Source organism: Lucilia sericata, unplaced genomic scaffold (genome assembly GCF_015586225.1).
Source record: "Lucilia sericata isolate MDLA Ls3-8-SP2 unplaced genomic scaffold, ASM1558622v1 Contig000448F_arrow, whole genome shotgun sequence".
Classification (NCBI taxonomy): Eukaryota; Metazoa; Arthropoda; class Insecta; order Diptera; family Calliphoridae; genus Lucilia; species Lucilia sericata.
Genome location: NW_023994463.1, coordinates 99,915 through 111,717, shown reverse-complemented (window position 1 = coordinate 111,717; position 11,803 = coordinate 99,915).

Sequence of the window (11,803 nt, the reverse complement as noted above, 5' to 3'; positions counted from 1 at the left end):
AAAAAAAAACTTTAATTTGTAAATAAAACTTTAATCAATTTATCGCGGTTAAATTTTACTATGTAAAAAACAACAACAACAATTATAAATGATGTGTCGAAATAAAAGAGAAATATTAAAAAAAAAACAAACATAAAATATTAAATTTTAATTTATTTTATTTTTAAATCAAGGTAATAAATTAAAAATAATCTTATTTAGCATTTTGTTGTTTAAAATAGATAGAGAATTATGCAAATACTGTTTAACCCATTGAGAGGAGTTAGGTAATAAGATAGTTTCCACCTCGAACGTATTTCAAAGTCTTTTGTTGATGCTATTTACCGAAAAAGGTATGATCGCAGGATACTTACAGAGATGGAAGAAGTTTAAGTTTTTTTTTTTTTAATATTTCTTAGATTTGTTAGCTCAGAAATATAAGTGATCATAGATTAAGTTTCTTTAAGATTTCATATTAAAATACATACATAAACACATTATTTAAGTGATCAGCGATCAAGCTCCTTTAATGGATCAAACACAAAGTTTCAAAGATCGTCTCTATTAAACACAACTTTACAAAAAAAGCTAAGTAAAGTTTTTAATTTCATTGATCGAGCTCTTTAAACAGATATTTAAGGTTCAATGTTTTTTTATTAATAGCTAGATTATAGTATGATCACTGATGAAGTTCCTTTTCTAAGCTTCTTTTTTCGATCAAGTACATCAGAAATCTTAATAATAATCATTATTGATCGCGCTCTTTAAATAGATGTTTAAGGTTCTATGTGTTTTTATAAATAACTGGATTATAGTATGATCACTGATCAAGTTCCTTTACTGAGCTTCTTTTTTCGACCAAGTAGATCACAAATCTTAATAATAATGATCATTGATCGAGCTCTTTAAACACATGTTTAAGATTTTATGTTTTTTATGGAAAGCTGGATTGTAGTATGATCACTGATTACGTTTCTTTACTGAGTTTCTTTTTTTCGATCAACTAGATCAGAAATCTTAATAATAATCATCATTGATGGGACTCATTGAACAGATATTTAAGGTTCTATGTTTTATCATAAATAACAGGATTATAGTATGATCACTGATCAAGTTCCTTTACTGAACTTCTTTTTTCGATCAAGTAGATCAGAAATCTTAATAATAATGATCATTGATCGCGCGCTTTAAATAAATGTTTAAGATTTTTTGTTTTTTATGGAAAGCTGGAGTTACTGAGTTTTTTTTCGATCAAGTAGATCAGAAATCTTAATATCAATCATCATTGATCGAGCTCATTAAACAGATGTTTAAGGTTCTATGTTTTTTTATAAATAGATGGATTATAGTATGATCACTGATCAAGTTCCTTTAGTGAGCTTCTTTTTTCGACCAAGTAGATCACAAATCTTAATAATAATGATCATTGATCGAGCTCTTTAAACAGATGTTTAAGATTTTATGTTTTTTATATGGATAGCTGGATTGTAGTATTATCACTGATCAAGTTTCTTTACTGAGTTTCTTTTTTTTTCGATAAACTAGATCAAAAATCTTAATAATAATCATCCTTGATCGAGCTCTTTAAATAAATGTTTAAGGTTCTATGTTTTTTTATAAATAGCTAGATTATAGTATGATCACTGATCAAGTTCCTTTACTGAACTTCTTTTTTCGATCAAGTAGATCAGAAATCTTAATAATAATGATCATTGATCGCTTTCCTTAAACAGATGTTTAAGATTTTATGTTTTTTTATGGAAAGCTGTATTGTAGTATGATCACTGATTAAGTTTCTTTACTGAATTTCTTTTTTTCGATCAACTAGATCAGAAATCTTAATAATAATCATCATTGATAGGACTCATTCAACAGATGTTTAAGGTTCTATGTTTTTTTTTATAAATAGATGGATTATAGTATGATCACTGATCAAGTTCCTTTACTAAGCTTCTTTTTTCGATCAAGTAGATCAGAAATCTTAATAATAATAATGATCATTGATCGCGCTTTTTAAACAGATGTTTAAGATTTTATATTTTTATGGAAAGCTGGATTATAGTATGATCACTGATTAAGTTTCATTACTGAGTTTCTTTTTTTTCGATCAAGTAGATCAGAAATCTTAATAATAATCATCATTGATCGGGCTCATTAAACAGATGTTTAAGGTTCTATGTTTTTTTATAAATAACTGGATTATAGTATGATCACTGATCAAGTTCCTTTACTAAGCTTCTTTTTTCGATCAAGTAGATTAAACATATAAGTAGGTACTTAAAAAATTATTCAGAGGTCACTGATCTAGATGATTAAAAACGATTGAATTTTAAGACTTAGTTCAATATTTGGATATTAATTTGTAATCTATAAGATCGGGAGTGCAGTATTTTTTCCTAATTAAAACAATATTAAATTAAAAAATTAATTAAATATTATTAATGATTCAACAGGTTTTTAAATTAATGACTATTAATGTACGATCTATGATCATATAAATGATCACAGAAAAAAAATATATATATTTTAGTAAGAAAGCGATAAATTATCTTCTTTTGTAGTAAGGCAAGGAAGGCAAATTTTCATTTATAAGATCAAACACTGGAAATCTAAAAGATCCAGGATCACACACCTTTTCTTTATTAAAATTATGGTAAAAAAGTTAAAGACGATTTTAAAATGGATATTTAAAATGTCAGGGATCGTGCACATTTTGTTTATTAAATATGTAATAAACAAGAGTTAAAGATTTAAAAACTTTTGAGATAAAAAACTTTTTTAAATATCAGTAGGGTATGTAAAAGTGATCTCTGATTAATTCTTTCACTAAAAAATATATACTAAAAATTAATTAATTTAAAATATTTCAGGGCGACTCTCAAATGCATAACAATCTCGATATCATGTGTCATCAATTAGTTTTAAGCATGATTGACTTCAATGAAATATATTTAACTAAGTATTTAATTTAAGTTCGCATAAAAACAAACAAAAAAGTGTATGTGATAGAGGAAAAAATACACAATGACATTAACTACAGGATACAGTAGTATTAATACTTTAGTGTCATTCATTTAAGCAAATAAAAAGCAAAACGATAAGACCAGGATAAACATTTGCACAAGTTGGTAGAGGAGCCATGCAGCAAGCAACAAGAAAAAAAAATGGAAAATTTTGTTCTTCTTATACATAGATGATTGAAACATTTGTCGTTTTTTTTCTATTCCATTTATTAAATAAAAGCTCAGGTGGCAAATAAGTCACAAGTGTCTGAGTCTTTCCGACTTTTGGATCTTATATGGTTTTTTGTATAAACATTATACATAATTTGTTTGCATCACTTTCAAACTTTATTCGAAATATTTGCATTTATTGATTGTAGATATTTTGTATTTGAACTTTAAAATAATTGACATTTTATTTTTAGTTGAACTTTAGTTACTTGTAAAGGAGGTTAAATAGAAATTTTGGAAAACTTTTAATTTTTATGAGTCGTCTAGAGGAGACTGGAATATATATTATTATAATTGACAATATTGGTCGACTCTAGCTGACTCCATTCGTCTCTATTCTCATTGTTTTCATTTGATTTTATTCCACTCAAGTCTTCTCTATTTTAGTCTATTCCAGAAATTCGACTCCATCGATTTCAAACGAATCTATTCAGCAGACTCTATTCCTATCCATTCTAGTCGACGCTATTGTAGTCGACTCTCTAATATTGTCGACTCTAATCTAGTCTATTCTAGTTAAGTCTCTTCTAGTCGACTCCAGTCGACTCTATTCCAGTCGACTCCAGTCGAGTCTATTCTAGTCGATTTCAGTCGACTCTATTCTATGTAGTCGACTCCAGTCGAATCTATTCTAGTCGACTCCAATCGACTCTATTCTAGTCGAATCCAATCGACTCTATTCTATTTGACTCCTGTCGAATCTATTCTAATCGACTACATTCGACTCTATTCTAATCGACTACAGTCGACTCTATTCTAGTCGACTCCTGTCGAATCTATTCTAGTCGACTCCAATCGACTCTATTCTAGTCGAATCCAATCGACTCTTTTCTAGTTAAGTCTATTCTAGTTGACTCCAGTCTGACTCTATTCTATGTAGTCGTGTCCAGCCGACTATATTCTAGTCGACTATAATGGACTCTATTCTATTCGACTCCTGTCGAATCTATTCTATTCGACTCCTGTTGAATCTATTCTAATCGACTACAGTCGACTCTATTCCTGTCGACTCCAATCGACTCTATTCTAGTCGAATCCAATCGACTCTATTCTAGTCGAATCCAATCGACTCTATTCTAGTCGATTTCAGTCGACTCCAGGCCACTCTATTCTAGTTCATTCTATTCTAGTTGACTCCAGTCGTCTCTTTTCTAGTCGACACCAGTCGACTTTATTCTAATCGACTCCAGTCAACTCTATTCTAATCGACTCCCGTCGACTCTATTCTAGTCGACTTCAGTCCACTCTATTCAGGTTAACTCCAGTCCATTCTAATCTAGTTGACTCCATTCGACTCTTTTCTAGTCGACTCCAGTCGTCTCTGTTATGGTCAACTACAGTCGTCTTTATTCTACTAGACCCCTAAATATTTAATACGAAAAATGTTGCTAATTTTGTCATTGTCAGCGAATTTCATTTTAACAACTTCCTTTTATAGAGATTTATTTTATTTGTTTCTCATATTTTTTCATATTCCTCCCAATAACTTCGTATAACCAAAAAGGATTGTACATTTATGCATTCTTTTGCCGGTTCGCTACTTTTTTCTCCAACACATCCGCTTTGCAAGCCATTCTTCCGGTTTGTGTTGTTTAATAATTTAATGGCAGAAAAGTGAAAATAAATAAAATATTTTAATTTTTTGTTAGACCTAAAATTATGGAAAAAAAAACATAAATAATTTTCAAGGATTCATACATGGCACACAGAGCGATATGGATTTTAAAATCACTAAAAATGCTCAAATATTAGAATCTATAAAAACCCCCAAAATTTGACACTACCCTAATATTAGTGAGACCATAAATAATATTGACATGCAGAACACTATTTGTGCATAAAATTTTTGTCATAAATTTTATACGATTTAATTCCAAATTTCACAACAAAAATAGCATTTTGTTTTAACAAAATATAAGTGGTCACCGATTGATTTTTTTTTATAAAATCAGAAGTTTTGATAAAAAATATGACCACAAATATACTTTAGTATATGTTTGTAACACTGCGCAAATTCATTATTTATCCATCCCAATATTTTTTTTTTTTGACATCCGTATTATAATTTTATTAATGAAAAACAGTAACCCAATGTATTCGTGGACTACATGGACTAAATATTTATTACTGAAACCGTTCACCGTATGTATGTAACTCTTGTTAACATTTCTATGTAACTAGATATGGTTTTGTTGTTTATGGTCACTGACTAACTTTGGTTCAATCATACAATCAATGTAACATGATTTTGTGGTAAACATGTAAATTAGAATAAAAACGAACTAGTAGAATATTATTGCAAGCATCAAGGATAAGGCGAAGGATGAATATTTATTTGATTTAAAGTGTTTTCAATTTTGTTCATGGTAAAAATTTTTAATAAAATTATTACAAGTTTGTAATTAGTTTTAACTTTTTTTTTTGGAAAAGAAAATAGTTTATATCTGACAAATAAATAATAATAATCTTATTGTTCATTATTCCAAATTAATAATTATATACATAAGTACACAGAGGGAAAAAATACGATTTAAAAGTATACCCGCATGGTACCAAATTGACACCATCCACGGTCAAAGTATGTACAGGTAGTTGTCAAATCAATAACAAAACAAGTAGGAAAGTATAGTCGGACATGGCTGACTATATGATGCCCTACACTATGGGTTATTTTGAAAATTATTTATTTTTCATAAAGAAGCTTTTAATTAATTTTTTGATGAAAAACTAAATTTCTAAAAGAGGCGTTATATGGGAGTTTCATTTGAACCTCATCGCGATACTAATGGTTATAAGTAATTTTTTGGACGTTTAAGTTATGTTATAAAGGGGTATTTGTCAAACGACGGCCGATCAATATAAAAATTGGCTTGGTCATTTATGCCTATATAGAACTTATTTGTGCAAATTTTGGAGAGATAGTAGTATATTTGACGTAGTTATGAGTTAAAAACCCTAAATCGGAAGGTAAGGTTTTATGGGGGCTAGGTGAAATAATGGAACGATTTCAACCATAGGCATCGTCCTATTAATTTCCAAATTTGATCAAAATATCTTGAAAATTGTGGCCTGTGGCTTACGCACAAGGTTTAATTGGACAGCCAGCCAGCCGGACAGAAGGACGCACGGACGGACATATCTTAATCGACTCAGAAAGTGATTCTGAGTCGATCGGTATACTTTAAGGTACGGGAGTACGACCAATATTTTTATGCGTTACAAACATCAGCACAAACGTATAATAAAAAAAATACACAACGTTATCAAAACAAACAAAAAAGTTACCAAAGTGACAACGCTATGTTGTCAAAAAGAACGTTGCGTTGTCGAAATGACAACGATGAATTGCCGAAATGACACAAAGCGTAATCGAATCAATGCGTTGATACATTGACAACGATGCGTTCTCAAAATTACAACGGAAGTTGTCATAATGATAACTGGGAGTTATTTAAATTTTATACACATCCGTTGTCGAAATGTTAACAAACGTGGTAAGCTCGCTTTTGACAATGGATTGTGTTAATTTTGGTACTTTTCTACCGGTTTTTTCCTCTGTGTATACATATGTATGTATGTACATTCGGGTGGCCCACCGGCAATGAATAGTTCATTTAATATTTCTCAATATTTTTTGTCCTGACATCAATATTTGATGAGTTATATCAAAGGATAAAATAATCCTTTTTGAGTTTATTATGATATTTTCCATATTTCTTACAAAGGACTTCGTTCGTAAAATTTTGAGAAATGATGAATAAGACAATCATTAATTTTTGGTGGGAACACCATATATTTACTCCTTACAAACGGTGCCAGTCTAATGTACATATTTATTAGTTTTCATTAAGCAAATATTTCTTTATAAAGGCAATCAAACAGATACATTTTAAAATCTTCCTTTACAAAAATCTTTAATTAAAGAGTTTTAGTCAAATTTGACACTTATTGAATAGTTCATATTGTCAAACAGGCTTGATTGCACATGGTCCTATAATTTAGATGATACCTACATACTTATGCATGTTATTTGAACCATTTTATTCTAACACTTTCTATGAAATTTTATTTCATCCACACCTTATGACGCAGATATGTAAGTAGTTATTTTTCATCTACAGGACATCATCAGCAGTACAAATAACATTTAGATGAATAAGTTGTTATTATATCTTTATTATTGATTTTTCGAAGAAAAATAATACTATAGGAAAAAGTATCAAAGAAAAGAATTTCTAAATTGAATTCCATATATTCACCTTTACTGCAGTATAATGTTGATATATGGACATTAGGGTGTCCCGTAGGAATATCACTCAAACAATGAATATTTTTTTTCAAAGAGCCTCAATTCCTAATCAATTCCTCTTGACATATTGTTTACGATTTTTGTTAAAAAAATGTTTGAGAAAACTTATAGTAAACTCAATAACATTTTTTGGAGCAACTTTTATTTTCGAGCCAACTTAATGTATATGCAAGTCTTCATTCCCAATGGAATAAAAATAATATTGAGAATAAACTATTCTTAAACTATGTATGTATGTAAAAAAGTATCTTAAAATATTTAATTAATTATTGACCTTTTGTAACACCTATAAAAAATGGTATTCAATACGAATCAAACATAATTATACCCTAGATCCATTATAATAGCAAGGTGACGGTTTATTACCCGTACACATTGGGCAACATTTAACCTTAACATTCAGTATCTTGATGAAAATTGTCATAAATAACGCAGGTCGAATAACTTTTAAGTCAGAAACCAAATTATACTTTTCTAAAGGATTGAGCCACGCTGAATACGAATCTGATTTAATCCACAACATCTGGGATTTGAGATATCGCGTCTTGAAATTTGAAAAAGCACAATTTTTGTGACTTTTTGAGAGGCTACAACAGCGCCAAAGACAACTTTATTTATAATTTGAAAGTTCACTCTGTTAAGTTTAACATTAAAGCTTAACATCTGACATATCTTCTATCTTCTTCGAGATATCTTCGCCTAAAGCTTTATATAACAATAAATTGCCAAAAACTTTATTTTTTTCTTACATTTGGCCATTTATTTTACAAAATATATCTACATTAAAATTTTTCACATTTTTTCTCATGAAAATACTTTCTGAATTGTTTTAAAAATCCTCTGTAGTTGCTGAGATATCACCCGTTAAAGTTGGCGGACGGACAGACATCCTCACGACGAATCAGAAAGTGATTTTGAGTCATTTGGAACATTCTCAGTTAGGTGTGGATTAAGTATTTTTGTTCATTATAAACACCCCCCGGGGCATGCTTCCTTTATGAATAACTCCATCTTGGTGTATTGCAATCCCGGGGTATAGAGGTGCTACCAATACCTGGTGATGATCAAATGTATCCTCGGCCTTTCCTTGGAATGATTTGACATGGGGTCTATCCAGAGTACCATATAATCTGGCACTACGGATGGCCGGTTACCTACAGGACCTAGTCGTGACCGGTCAAATGGTTGAGGTTCTTTCGGGATCCACGTAGTGGCTGTGGTTAATACACAAATTCGCGGGAAGAGAATGTTGGTTTAAGAACTGATATATCCAAATGCCAAATATGTCTAAATTCTCTCTCCGGTGCTGTTGCCATCGCAACAGATGTCACTGGGTGATGTGACAAAGCAACTTATACTGGATTCCTGAACCCGTTGAGTATCTCTTACTCTTCGCGTAGTACGGCGCCAGTTTATGTTGGGAAATGTTCAGGTTGACATTTGGTAGTTGCCTGTTATTACGTAGATCGTTCTTTATGGTCTGAGAATGGAACTGATGTAATCGGTGAACGATCGGGAAAGACTCCTCTGCCCGACAGTTGACTAATACTGATTTAGTAGACCTTTTAGTTCTCGAAAGTTCTCGGTGCTGTTGCTATATCAACAGGATTCATATTGTTTTATGCTACGCGACATATGGTTGAGGTCCGTTCCCACAACTCGTCGGGGCAATTATTGGGTTCGAATTGACTTTGGAAATTTCTACATCCTTTGTCACAATATCTGTCATACAGAGGTATTCAGATTTATTAGCTGGCTATATCGGGCTACCAAATACGTCTCTAGGTGCTGTTGCCGAATCAACAGAGCCATCTCAGTAGTGAGGTTGCGCGGACTTTAAGAAGTTAAGGAATGCATTGGAATGGGTCATTAGTTGATGGGGATTACATTTTAAATAATTGAATCTTGCATAACATCAAAAGGGTGGTCACCTTCCGGTATACCGGAAGATTGGTTTCTCCTAATGTTGATGTTTGTCGCCCCTTCTATTGACTTTAGACCAGTGATTGCTTTTTCCTTGTCGGGGTTTGCATTGGCATTGATCCCATGCTGCCTGTCATTTCGCAACGGAGCTACTATGGCAAGAGATTAGATAGCTCGAGTTCTTCAGCAAAGTGCTTGTACATGGACCGGCTCAGCCATGTACAAAAATTGCCACCTGAGTTCTTCATAGAAGGATTCAGGGGCGCGTGGTAGACCGTCTCTAGTCTACTTAGTGGATGAAAAAGACCAACGTGAAATAATACCCTCCGAACTGCAGTAGTGTAGGATATAAATACGATGATTACACCGAAAACCATTAGTTTTCGAGATTTAAGTGAAGATATCTCGTAGAAGAAAGAAGATAAGTCAGATGTTGAACCTTTTTTTTTTAAGTTGACAGAATGAACATTCAGAACAAGGGACAAAAAATTACTTTTTTACAAATCCCAGATGTGATGGAGTTAACATCTGAGTTCAGATTCGGATTTCCCTTTAGAAAAGTCTAATTTGTTCGCAGAGTTTCCATTTTTTTAGTCGATACTTATCGATTGGACCCCTATAAATCCTCACTCAGAAAATTAGTTTGTCATTAATAAATCGCTTAAACATATCGGCAATAATATTTTATAAGAAACCAAAATGCTATAGGGTATTATAAAACTCCACCTTTGACTTTTAACTGCATTACTAGGTCTTTCAATGTCTAGTTCAATTATTAAAGAAAATCTCAATTTAACAAATAAAAGCAGTAAAATGTTTTACTATTAAAAGTATCTTTCTACCATTGCATTTTATGACTTTACAATAATCATAGTTTTACATTTCAAAGGGACAACAATAATTTCATTTTGTATTTTATTCAGGACATTCACATTTGTAATATGCACAATTTGCAACAAAAAAAAAACTGTGTTCAAAGTGGAAATTTTCCAACAAATTATCTAGAGAGAGAGTACAATACAATGGCTGTAATAGAACAATGCTAGGCATAGCCAACAATTGCTTTTTTCATTTATTTGTCATCGGTCCAAAATGATGACTTCAGTTTTTCTTTGAATGCTTGCCAAATTATTTGTTAACCTTTAGTCGGTGTCTCCGACAAACTGCACAAAAAATGAAAGAAAAACATTTGAGACTTTACGAAATTGTGCATAAATATGAAATTTTAAATAAGATGTTAAGAATACAAAAAACATACCACAATATAATGTTGCAAATTTATGAAACCAAATACAATCTGGGCTTTAACGATTAGATGCTATTTTAAGATTTTAGAAAGAAATCATAAATATTTTAAAGAGGTTAAAGAGTATTGATTTTCATAAAAAGATAAACATGGAAAAGGAAAATTTAATTATACATATATTTAGGCATAAATTCTGAAGTATTAAAAGGCAAAATAAATTTACATATATGTATGTATAATTTCTTTAATCATTTGAAGGTCAACTTAAATTAGAAATAGTAATAAATACGTTGAAATTACTTTTTTCGTAAAATATATGAAAATTTCGTTTATAATACGAAACATTATTTAACCAAATCGTTGTCTAATTTTATGGAAGTACGAAAACCTTTCGAAAAGAAATTTTATTAATCTTAAAATTACACAAAATTAAAAAATAACAAATGAAGAGCGGCACCAGAATGTTTTTATATTAAATCAGGATGATGCATGTTTAGAAAACTCAAAAAGTACCAGTTGCAGTACGAAAAAGTATCAAAAGACCTCTGTTATTTAATTGCGTGTCCATAAGATCAATATTATAGAAAATTCTAAAAGTACCAAATGACCTCTTTTATTTAATATCATGTTCCCTAGATCACAGCACACAGCTTCATTCGTAACGTGTGATTCTTGCTATGTTTTGGTCTAGTTATTATAAACAAGCAAACTAAGTTCAATAACAAAATTTAGCATATGATGCTGCACAGTGGTATAGGAAAAAAAAAAGAGGGAAATAATTCGGTAACTTCTAAACGGTTAATCCGATTTTAATGAAATTTGGTATGCACAAAGAGGAGGTGTTGTCGAGTTTAGGTTTTGAATTTGGACCTTATAGGCCAACCAGGGGCCCGGCGGGGGGTCCTCAAATTAGGACACCTCGGCTATGTTAAATTTTTAAAACGATCCTATTTCTTCATTTGAGTAAATTATCTCTTATAGTTTAGGAGATATTCGCATTTGAAAATTAAAATTTTAAAATTTTTACCGTCCTTACTTCAGTTTTTTGATAATAGCGGGTCCTAATATTCCCGATTTTCGCCATTTTTTTTTATTCGCTTAACAACAAGTTTA